This window comes from Panthera tigris, chromosome D1 (assembly GCF_018350195.1).
Source record: "Panthera tigris isolate Pti1 chromosome D1, P.tigris_Pti1_mat1.1, whole genome shotgun sequence".
NCBI lineage: Eukaryota > Metazoa > Chordata > Mammalia > Carnivora > Felidae > Panthera > Panthera tigris.
The window spans coordinates 110,615,353-110,625,538 of record NC_056669.1 but is presented as its reverse complement, the minus strand read 5'-3'; the positions used below and the strand labels follow the sequence as shown (position 1 = coordinate 110,625,538).

The window sequence follows — 10,186 nt, the reverse complement described above, 5'->3', positions numbered from 1 at the left end:
ATCAAGAAGACCAGAGCATGGAAACAGGTGTGAGCAGTATTCCACACGACACTAATGCCAGAGGGAAGCATTAGCAGAAACTGGCGGAGAAGCCTACAAGATGTCTGTACATTTCCTGCACACGGAAGGTTATTCCCCAAGCAAGTGTTTTATGTTTTCTAAAGCTGCTGGAAAGATGGAACGTATGAAATAGAAACAAGGAAGATACAAAAAGACCGTGTGTGGATTTCTGGAGATGGAAACAATAACATTTCAGGTGACTTACACCCTGGCCGGGAGGATGAATGGTGGGTTAGACGTTGCAGAAAGAAAGAAGGGTGAACTTGAAGACAGAGAAACCGGAATTAGCCGAAATGAACCACAGAGAGGGAGACGACTGGCAAAGAAATGAACAGGTGACAGGAACTGTGGGAAATGTTTAAGTGTTCAAATATAAGTGTCGATGAGATCCCTCAAGGAGGGGAGGGAGCTAGAAAACAAAATATTTGGAAAAGTAACGTAAAAAGTTTCCAAATTTGTTGAAAACTCTAAGTGCAGGGATCCAAGAGGTTCAATGAACCTCGACACAAGCAACACAAAGAAAACCACAGGGAACCCCATCATTATCACAGTCTCTCTGCCAAGTCGCTTCCCTCCCTGTGCCTCAGTTTCCTCCTCTGTGCAAGGTCAGGGCAGGAGAGGTGAGAACCTGTGAGCCTCCAGCATGGGCACCCTTGCCAGGTGGACTAAAGCAAAGCACCCTGTACTTGGGAATCAGCATAGCGTCCCCTGGGTGCTGGATTCAGAGAAGCTGGGGCCAGTCTCCACTGCCAGCCCCTGGTAGCCGGGGCCAAGCCTACCTGGGCACTCGGCCTGAGCACTTCTTAGCACACACTTTCCCAGAAGCCAGTGAGGGAGCCAGCAGTGGGACCCGTTGTCCCAGAGACAGAGTGTCCCAGCAAGAGGTGACCCACTGTCCCAGTCTGCCCGGGCGGAGGGGGCCTCCAGGGCAGGGGGCTTTTCATGATGAAACCAGGCAAGTGTAACAGAACCACCACCCACAATGCCACCCCCTCCCCCTCGTCCTCCCCCTCCTGCCACCTGTCCTTCCCAAAGAGCAGGGTAACCTGTACTGAGCACCGAGGAAGCCACCGCTCTTAAAAGTGGGACCTCACCAACCTTTCTCTCCCACCTCCAAAAAGATTTCTTTGGAGGCGGGTAAAACCCAGTGTTGTTGGCCCCTTCCTGCATCGTGGACCCTCAACTCCTCAGAGAACCCTTGAGCAGAATGGACCAAATCTGAACATATGTGTATGTCCATTGCAGTTGTGTTTAAAATGGTAAAAAAAAATCAGCAATAACCTAAATGGGCATCGGTAGGGGTGAATAAATACATCTACGTGATACCGCGAAGAAGTTCCCCTCTAACAAAGCGGGGAGCTGGGTTCAGTGTCCAGAAGATTCCACGATGTGCGGGTACCTGGATAAAGTTCCGGAACATCAAGTCTGTGGTCTGCTGACAGGGAACGGAATGTTTCTATCTGGGGACTTGGGGAGAAGGCGGCAGGTGTCCCAGGGTTATCTCTGGAGGCAGAGGTGGTGATCAGCTGGTTTTTACTTCTTTCCTTGTGCCTTCCTACACTGTTCAAATTGTTTGTTTATATAGTCAGTGAAAGTGGCCATGGAACTTCACAGTTTATAGCACAGTTTCCCCGTACAGGTGCTCCCTGCGTACGTGGGAAAGGGGAAGTGCTCTAGGTCTCAACCTCTGTCCCCTGACATCTGGGACCTGGGTCAGTCTCGCTCTGTTGCCTGGAAAGAGGGGACAGAAGAGCCAGGTCCAGGTCCGGCAAAACAAGAGGCTTTTGTCCTCAAACTTGGAAGTCAGCCCTGTCACAGATTTTGCTTTCTTGGGAAGGTTCTGGGGCTTCTAGGAGCCTGAGGAGGTTAGAGGTAGAGGGAAGGATGCTTTGGTTGGCAAAGTACAGGCACACAGCTTGGATTCCCTGAGGTGGTTACACGGCTCATGTAACTGGGAGATTCAGGAGTGGATGGTTCTATCTGCAGGTATAGCTGGATCCAGGTGCTTAAACAAAGCCCCTGGGGTTCTCTTGGCCACCATCGGTTTCTCTTCCTCTTCCTGTTCCTCCATATATACTTCCTTCGGCCCTTCGGACCCCTGCTTCTCTTAGCAAGCCCTGGGGAGAACTCGACTTACTCCAGTCTGGGCCACACGCCCATCCTTGTGACCAGGGGACGTGGGGTGGGTACCAAGACTGACAGCCCCTTCGAAACCCCACGAGAAGAAAAATGGTAAAAAAAAAAAAAAAAAAAAAAATTATCCAAATAAAAGGCAGCGTTGCTGCCTGAAGAAGGAGGGGAACCCTGCTGCACAGAAAAAGAAAATCATGGAACACGATCCCCCACAGCCGCATTCGGTGGACCCCGGGACCTGTCTACACGGCTAGCACATGCCCAGCGCCTTGCCGCTGTACGGCTTCCGAGGTTTCCACGGGGTCTCGGGCACTCGCTGGTCCTGGTCCCTCTGATTCCCAAGCAGCCCAGAAAGGCAGACAATACCATTGTCCCCCTGCTGACGAGGGAGCTGAGGTTCAGAGAGAGTGATAAGTCGCCCAGGCCACCAGGGAGTAAGTGGCAGGATCGGGTGGCCCGGCGTCTTGCACAGCTTTGCTCTCGGGCGTGAGGCGTCAACGCCACCGCCACCCCCACCAGCATCCCCTCCATCGTCACCGCCGACAACACCGTCACCATAACAACCAAAACATCCCGACCGCCTTCCGCCAGGCAGCTCGTCGCAGAGCCATACTTCTTAGCTGCAGCCACAGCCAAGGAACTGTGGACCGAAACGAAGGCGGAGATTTGACTGAGTCAGATTTTCCTAGTGGGAACTCCTTTCTTGGCAGCCGGGCCTGGGCCCGGCTCTCGTGTGGCGGGGTCCCAGCGTTCCGCTCCCAGCCTCGCAACGCCTCTTCCAAGATAGCTGAGCTGATTCCAAAGGCCTGTGACCGTGTTCTGGGGAGAAACACACGTGAGTCACCGGGGCTGACATTCCCGGGGATCTGACAAGGTTTCTACTTTGGGAACCTGCTAACGTTGACTCAGCAGAGATTCACTGGCAAACTGGCCGGCGAAGCTGAAAACATGCGTCCGCCCCATGAGCCTCGTGGGGGCCAGTGCAAGCCGGGGCTGGAGCTTGCAGCCGTGTGTCCGGCGTCTCATGGGCTCCCTCGTGGGGTCTGGGACGGAACCGAGGCTGCGCGGTCTCGAGGGCAGGAGGCGGCAAAACTCAAACCCCACTCTGCGTGTCTCCAGAGCTCACCGTCGTGATTGCCACAGGCTGTTCCCTCCTGTCCCAAGGCAGGGCCCTGCCACCCGCTCACGGACTGGGGAGCCCCACTGTGAGATGGGGCCTCTGTGGGGAGAATGGCGAGGGGGTCCCAGCCGGTGCTGAGGATGTGCTCCATCAAAGCCCCCTGGGACAGCAGCACCACATCAGGGGGCCACTCTGGGGTACAGACGACCCTCTCACTCTTTCTCCGACAAGCTTTTGCTGCCCCTTTCCTGTGCGAGACCTTCACAAAACGCCCAGAATCGTCTCCGGCGGTGGTCAGCCCATGGAGACACCCTTTCCTCTCTGGGACTTGCATCCCCGGCAAAAATCCCCAGGGCCCCCCCCACCCCCCACCCCACAGCACTATGGTGCACAAACCCTCCACTGTGCTGGTTCCTTAGGAACTGCAAGCCGCTGCTGAGGGAGCTTGAACCCCGGGCCAGGCTCCAGGGATGCACAGCGAGCCTCCTACTCCCGATTTTGAGGAGCTCTGATCCTTCTAAGACACAGGGAATGCAGGCACTGTGTTTGCACATAGAAAAAGCACCTGACTCAGGCTTGGAGAGTCAAGGAGGGTCGCTCAGGAGGCATGAGACGACATAAGGCCTGAGGAATTGTCAGGCGAAACACCCAGAGCACGACGGTGCCGTCACCCACCAAGTGAGGGCTCTGAGACGAGAAATGATGATGTCATCTGGAAATCAGAGATCCCGTGAGGAGGGACGTGAGGGCCTGGCTGTCAAAAGGGGCATGGACGTAGGCGGGGGGCAGGTCTCGAGGGCCGCCAGCCAAGACCACGTGGCAGGGTTTTATGTAAAGCTGATGTATGGGCCGAGAACAGGCCTTCTGGCCACTGGGTGGGGAAAGGATTGGAACAGAGCAAGACTGGAGGTTGAAAGGCCAGCGAGGAGACCATCAGAGCAGCCCCAGGGAGAAGAGACGGTGGTCACGGGGGCGGTGAAGGAAATTTTGACAGACCCAAGAGCTCCAATGTCAAACAGACCAATTGGTCTCCAATTGGTCAAAGAGACCAATTTGCTGATGGCTCCCCCCCACCCCCGCCAGGTAGTGATAGAGAGGGTGGTACCAAAGAGGACCCCGCGGGATCCGTTTGGACAAAATGGAGGGATTGTAGTAAGTCTGGAATAAGAGTGAGTTTCTCTTTTCTGGTCACGGCGTAGTAACTGGAACCGTATTAGCCCCTCTGCCATAACAATCCTAAGACTGAACAGGAGATACGAAGCCATGGTCTTCAACTTGTATCAAAGGCAGAACAAGGCTGTGATCCCCAAGGGAAGGAAAAAAGTGAGCCTCACGATCTCCCTGGGCCTGTGGTTGGGGATGCTTCCCCACGGCAGTGCAACGAGCAGGCATCCAAGTAGAAGAAAGAGATCCCAAGGGGCGCCCAGGTGGCTCAGTGGGTTAAGCATCCAACTTCGGCCCAGGTTATGATCTCATGGTCTGTGAGTTCGGGCCCCACGTCGGGCTCTGTGCTGCCAGCTCAGAGCCTGGAACCTGCTTCAGATTCTGTGTCTCCCTCTCTCTGCCCCTCCCCAACTTGCACTCTGTCTGTCTCTCTCTCAGAAATGTAGAAACATTAAAAAAAATTTTTTTTTAAAGAAAGAGATCCCACTGAACTGAGGGAGCAGAGAGTTTGGGATAGCTGAAGCAGCTACAGTCTGCAGGGCTGGAATCTGGAGAAGAGGAAGCTTCAAGGGGACGAGGAGGAAGTCTATGTGAGGTCACCTGAGGCTTAACGGATGGTATCATCCCCTAAAGGTTTGAGCGCAGGACAGAGATGCTGGATGTCAAACAGTGCTAGGGACCTTGGGGGCTCTTGCTCAACCAGAGCAGAACCTGCTTAAACCCTGAGGCGTTTAGCTGTGACACCAGAAAGACCCTATCTTAGTAGTAAAGACCACAGTTTAGAGTAAAGCCTACTGTAGGGTACACAAATCCTGAAACCAAGCCTCGACAAGATTTTCAGTTTGGAGCTTGATTCTCACCAAGTTAGAGACGTTTGGAAGACATCTAAGGCTTTGGGCAGGTCCGCGATAACAAATAGTAAACCAAGAGCACACACATTCAAGCAATCAGCCAGGAATTGAGCTGTCTGCTAGAACAAAAATCAACCCTTCTTAGAGAAAGATATCTGAATCCAGATGATATGATGAACGTATCATCACAATGTCCAACACGCAATCAACAATTACCAAATGCACAAGTAAACAGGAAAATGTGACTCATAGTCAAGAGGGGGAAACAACAGTCGATAGAAATCAATACCAGGATATTTTGGATAATAGACTTCTCGGACAAAGCGATGGTTATAAACACGATCAAAGAAGTAAAGAAAAATATGCTTGAAGAATTCATGGAAAACGCAGCTATAATAAGGGAGCAGATAAGGAATCTAGGCAGAGAAAGTGGAATAGTAAATAAAGAACACAATGGAAATCCCAGAACCGGAAAGAGTAACAACGGAAATGAAAAGTTCATTGGATGGAATCATGAGTTATTCAGCATGAAACCTGCCACAACATAGGGTATCTGCGTGGAGACGCTAACATACATAGCTGGACATGGGGTCTGAAATTCAGCAGGGAGACCAGACTGGGAGACAGGTGTTTGAAAGTCGTCAGCAGGGAGGGGAGAATGGGTAAACTTGCACCTAACGCTGTGAAGAGCGAGATAATCCTTGCCTCAGCCAAAGCCTTCACTCCCACTGGGGAGGTAAAATGAGCAAGAAAACACCAACCTCTAGAGAGCTTAGGTAACTGCTCTCTAGAGCTGTTGGGTGGGGAAAGGATTGGAACAGAACACCCACTCTTTCAATCCCACCTCTCAGAGAACTCTCCCTCCCCCCCTCCAAGCATAGCCTCAGCCAACCTTTCCCCCTTTTGATCCCCAACTACTAATTACAAGCCCTTCATGAAGCAGAGAGGGGCCTTGGGGATGCTTTCTCTGCCAATTAGAGCTGGTTTGGGAAGATAACTACGAATGGAGCTCCTTGCTGGGTGCCAGGCACCCACTCCCTCCCACCCATTGCAAAATGTGCTCTGTGATCTTGCTTGATTCTGGAACCAGCAGCCCTCCCATGGAGGCCCCATACCCCAAGGCTCCCGGAACTTGAGTGGGGGGGGGGGGAGGAGTGGCAGCTGTCAGGAGCTGCTCTTGGCAGCCTAGGTCCCAGGACCTGTTGGAACAAGGGATTCAGCCAGGCTGCTTGGATGAAGTCAAGGAGTTCCCCATCCAGTGGACAGGTAATGACTAATTATAGTCTTTATCTGAGCTCTTACCTGGAGCATTGTGTTAAGCATGTTACATTAATTGCCCTAATATCCCCCATGAAGTGACAAGCCCTCATCTTCCAGGTGAGGAGACAGAGGTTTAGGGTTCGGGGAATAACGCAAGGACAAGACAGAAAGCAGTTAAGACTAGGACCTGAACCCAGGTCTCTCCGACTCCAGAGCCTGTGTGTTTGGACTGAGGTGTGTGCCCATCTGGTTTTCAAACCTATTTCTTCTAGGCTCATCTCGGTCTCTGCAAATGGCTCATCCTTTTCCTTGTTGCTCAGGCTAAACCCCTGGGAATCATCCCTCTTCCCTTCTCCCACAAACAGCCGATTTAGAAACCAAACCTTGTTGTCTCTACTTCCAAAATATGCCCTGAACTGGCCCCGTCTCTCCGGCTACACCTCCTCTACCCTCTCCAGCTTTGTCTACTGGGATGCCCTTCTCATTGCCTTCCTTGTACAGCCCTCCCCCCCTCACGGTAGCCTGAGTGGTACTTTGAAAAACTTACTCAGACCAGTTGCTCTCCTGCCTAACACCTTCCCTTGGTTTCACATTCTGCTCAGAACAAAATCCACAGTTCTTACCTCCAGGGTCCCGCACGATCGGCCCCTCCCTCCTTCTCGCCCTCACCTCCGTTCTAAGCCCCTGCTTCTTCTGCTTCAGGTGCACAAGCCTTTCAAACATTTCGAGAAAGCCTAACTCTCTGTTCATTCCTCAGGACCTTTGCCTTTACTGGTTTTGTGTCCTCTCCAGATCTTCACATGGCTGACTTCTCATCAGGTCTCAAGTCAAACGTTACGAGTCTTGCCCCGACCACTTAACTGAGGTGCTCCACCCCCAAAACTGGTCTCTAGCCCATCTTCAAGCACTCGTCGCTCTCCAAAGAGGAGGAAGCAAGATGGCGCCTGGAGTAGGTAAGATGTCTTCCTGGAGGAGTTAGAGGTGACGCTGATCTCAAAGGAAGGAGACCCTGGAGAAGAGCAGCAGGGACGGTAAGTAAGGTGCAGAGGCAGGAATATACGCGGTATAAATGTGGGCTGCTGGGGGTGGGGGGGAGCTGGGAGCCCAGGGCTTATACCTAGCAAACTCCTACTCATCCTTTGATACCCAGTCTCAATGACCCCACATTTAGGAAGGCTTCCCTAAACCACCCCACTCCCATCCTGGACAGAGATGATAATAATGATATCAATGGTGATGCAAATAATAAGCAGAACGGTCATTAAGCACCTTCCATGCCAGGCACAAGGTGTGTATCTTACGTGCATTGTCTTGTCTAACACCACAATAATCATCCCCATTTTTCAGGTGAGAACCTGAGGGTCGGTCACTGAGACACCCCCCCACCCATCCATAGTTGGTTTACACCTTCTCAAGCTACAGAACTTCCCGGAGTCACCATAAGGATTTATTTGTCTTCTGACTGTTTCCCCTTCTTCCATGTCCATATACATACACTGGGAATGCCACCAGGGCAGGGACAGTCTGATCGTTTTCTGGATCCCTGGAGCCTAGCAGAGGAAGTGACTGAGTGAAAATTGTTTGAATGTTGGATGGATGGATGGATGGATGGATGGATGGATGGATGAATGGATGGAAGGGTGGATGGATGGATGGATGGATGGATGGATGGATGGAAAGAAGGGTAGATGGATGGATGGATGGTTGGATGGATAGATGGATGGATGAATGGATGGAAGGAAGGAAGGAAGGAAGGAAGGAAGGAAGGAAGGAAGGAAGAAGGAAGGAAGGAAGGAAGGGTAGATGGATGGATGGATGGTTGGATGGATGGATGGATGAGTAGATGGGTGGTTGGGTAGATGGATGGATGGATAGATGGGTAGATGGATGTGTGGGTAGATGGATGGATGGGTAGATGGGTGGACGAATTATTGTATAAAGAAAGGGTCTCTACATCCTCCCATCCCTCCAAAATGGTTAGTTTTGTGACTACTTCAGTGCCGCCCATTGAAAGATGGCTCTTTTGTGTGCAGGGGGCCAGGGGCTAGGCCCTGCCCCTCCCACCTTCCCCAGGCACATTCTTCCTCCCTCCCGGTCACTCCCTTATTAGGCCTCATATCCTGGCACCAACTTGACGGGCTCAGCTTTCTGGGAGGCTCTGAATGAAACCTCCATGATCTTCACTCCCCCACCCCTTGCAGATGCCTCTGGCGTTGGCCTCCCCCTCCTCAGCCTCCCAAATCCAGTCCCCCAGCCGGCCCCCACCCCCAGCCCAGAGTCAGTCACCATCACTGCAGCTGTCCACACTCACAAAGCCCGACTGTTCGATAAGGCTGTGCCAGCTGGAACGAGACACTTCCCGTCCGACGGGAGGTTCTGCACGGAGCCTGAGGGCAGCTGTCGGCTCGGGGGCGCAGAACCGGATCTGGGGCCTACCCAGGGCCAGCACCCTCCCCGCGCCCCCTCCCTCGGCGGAGGCTCCCTTAGGGCTGGTCTGGGGTCCCAGAATTGGCTTCTCAGATTGAAAGGATGGGATGGAGACCCTGAGAAGGAGGCTTTAGCTGCTCAACCCTCCTCAACCCGTGTAGCTCCTGACCCCGGGTTCCAGGACCCTAGGAGAGTCTGGGTGCTGGCAGAATTTGGGGACCGTCTCCCAAGGGTGGTGCTGTCCTCCTTAGTCATCAGCCACCCATGATGGGGACCGTGCATGGAACACGCTCTGCCAACATGGCCACCAGGGAGGCCAGAGCAGGGCATCAGTCCTCTCTCTGGAAGAGTCTGGAAAAACCATCCACGGAGGGTCTTGAGGGCAGCCGAGACCGCCACTCCGGCCCCTTCATGTTCACAGCTCACGAGGCGCTCACCGAACGGCTGCTTTTTGAGCACCTACTGTGTGCCAGGCAGGAGACTCCAACAAGCCGAACCCCTGCCCTCATGGAGCCTGTTCTCAAAGCACAGCCGCCTCTGCCTGGGGCCGACCCTGCCCGCAACGCCCCGACCCCAGGCCCTGCCCGGCCCTGCCTCTTCTGGCTCCGATCCCTTCTAAAAGGCTCTAATTACATCCTGGGAGAAACAATTGGGATGAATCTGAGGGGTTTTTTTTCTCTCTCTCCCCAAGGCCAGGCCTGTTTAATAACTTAATTAAATAAACAGAATTATAATTATAATGTTAATATTTCCTTTCTGTAAGGCCGCACTTTCTGCTGGAAGAAGCTTCTCTCTGGGGAACGGGAGCTCCCCGCAGCCCCCAGCACCTCCCCTGTGCGCTCCTGGCCCCGCTGCCTTCCCCGCCGCCCCCCACCCAGGGACCCAGCAGAGCTGGCTGGAACCCCAAGCCGGGGAGAAGAGCTGCGTCCCCTCTATCCTGAGTGTTTACAGTTGAGCTCAAACCACACGATGGAAATTACTCTGAAGTTCCTAATTGCACATTTCCTTCCTCCAACCATTTTCTTTTGACGGTCGACTTTGAAAACATTCACCACTTAATTCTCCCCAGGCAGGAAGTGGGAGAAGGAAGGAGGTTGCTGAAGGGGGCGCCAGCACCGCCCCCAGGCTGCTCTGGCGTCTCCAGCAGGCACCCTGGAGTCCCAGGCGGTGA

General features: G+C 53.2%; 1 long non-coding RNA gene across 1 annotated transcript; it reads left to right on the top strand.

Moving 5' to 3' along the window:
* Positions 1-2,752: 2,752 nt before the first annotated feature.
* On the top strand, positions 2,753-9,735 carry LOC122231305. The gene is made up of 3 exons (XR_006208498.1): positions 2,753-3,028; positions 7,381-7,619; positions 9,437-9,735. It is a non-coding gene; the product is annotated as an uncharacterized LOC122231305 (long non-coding RNA).
* The last annotated feature ends 451 nt before the right edge of the window (positions 9,736-10,186 follow it).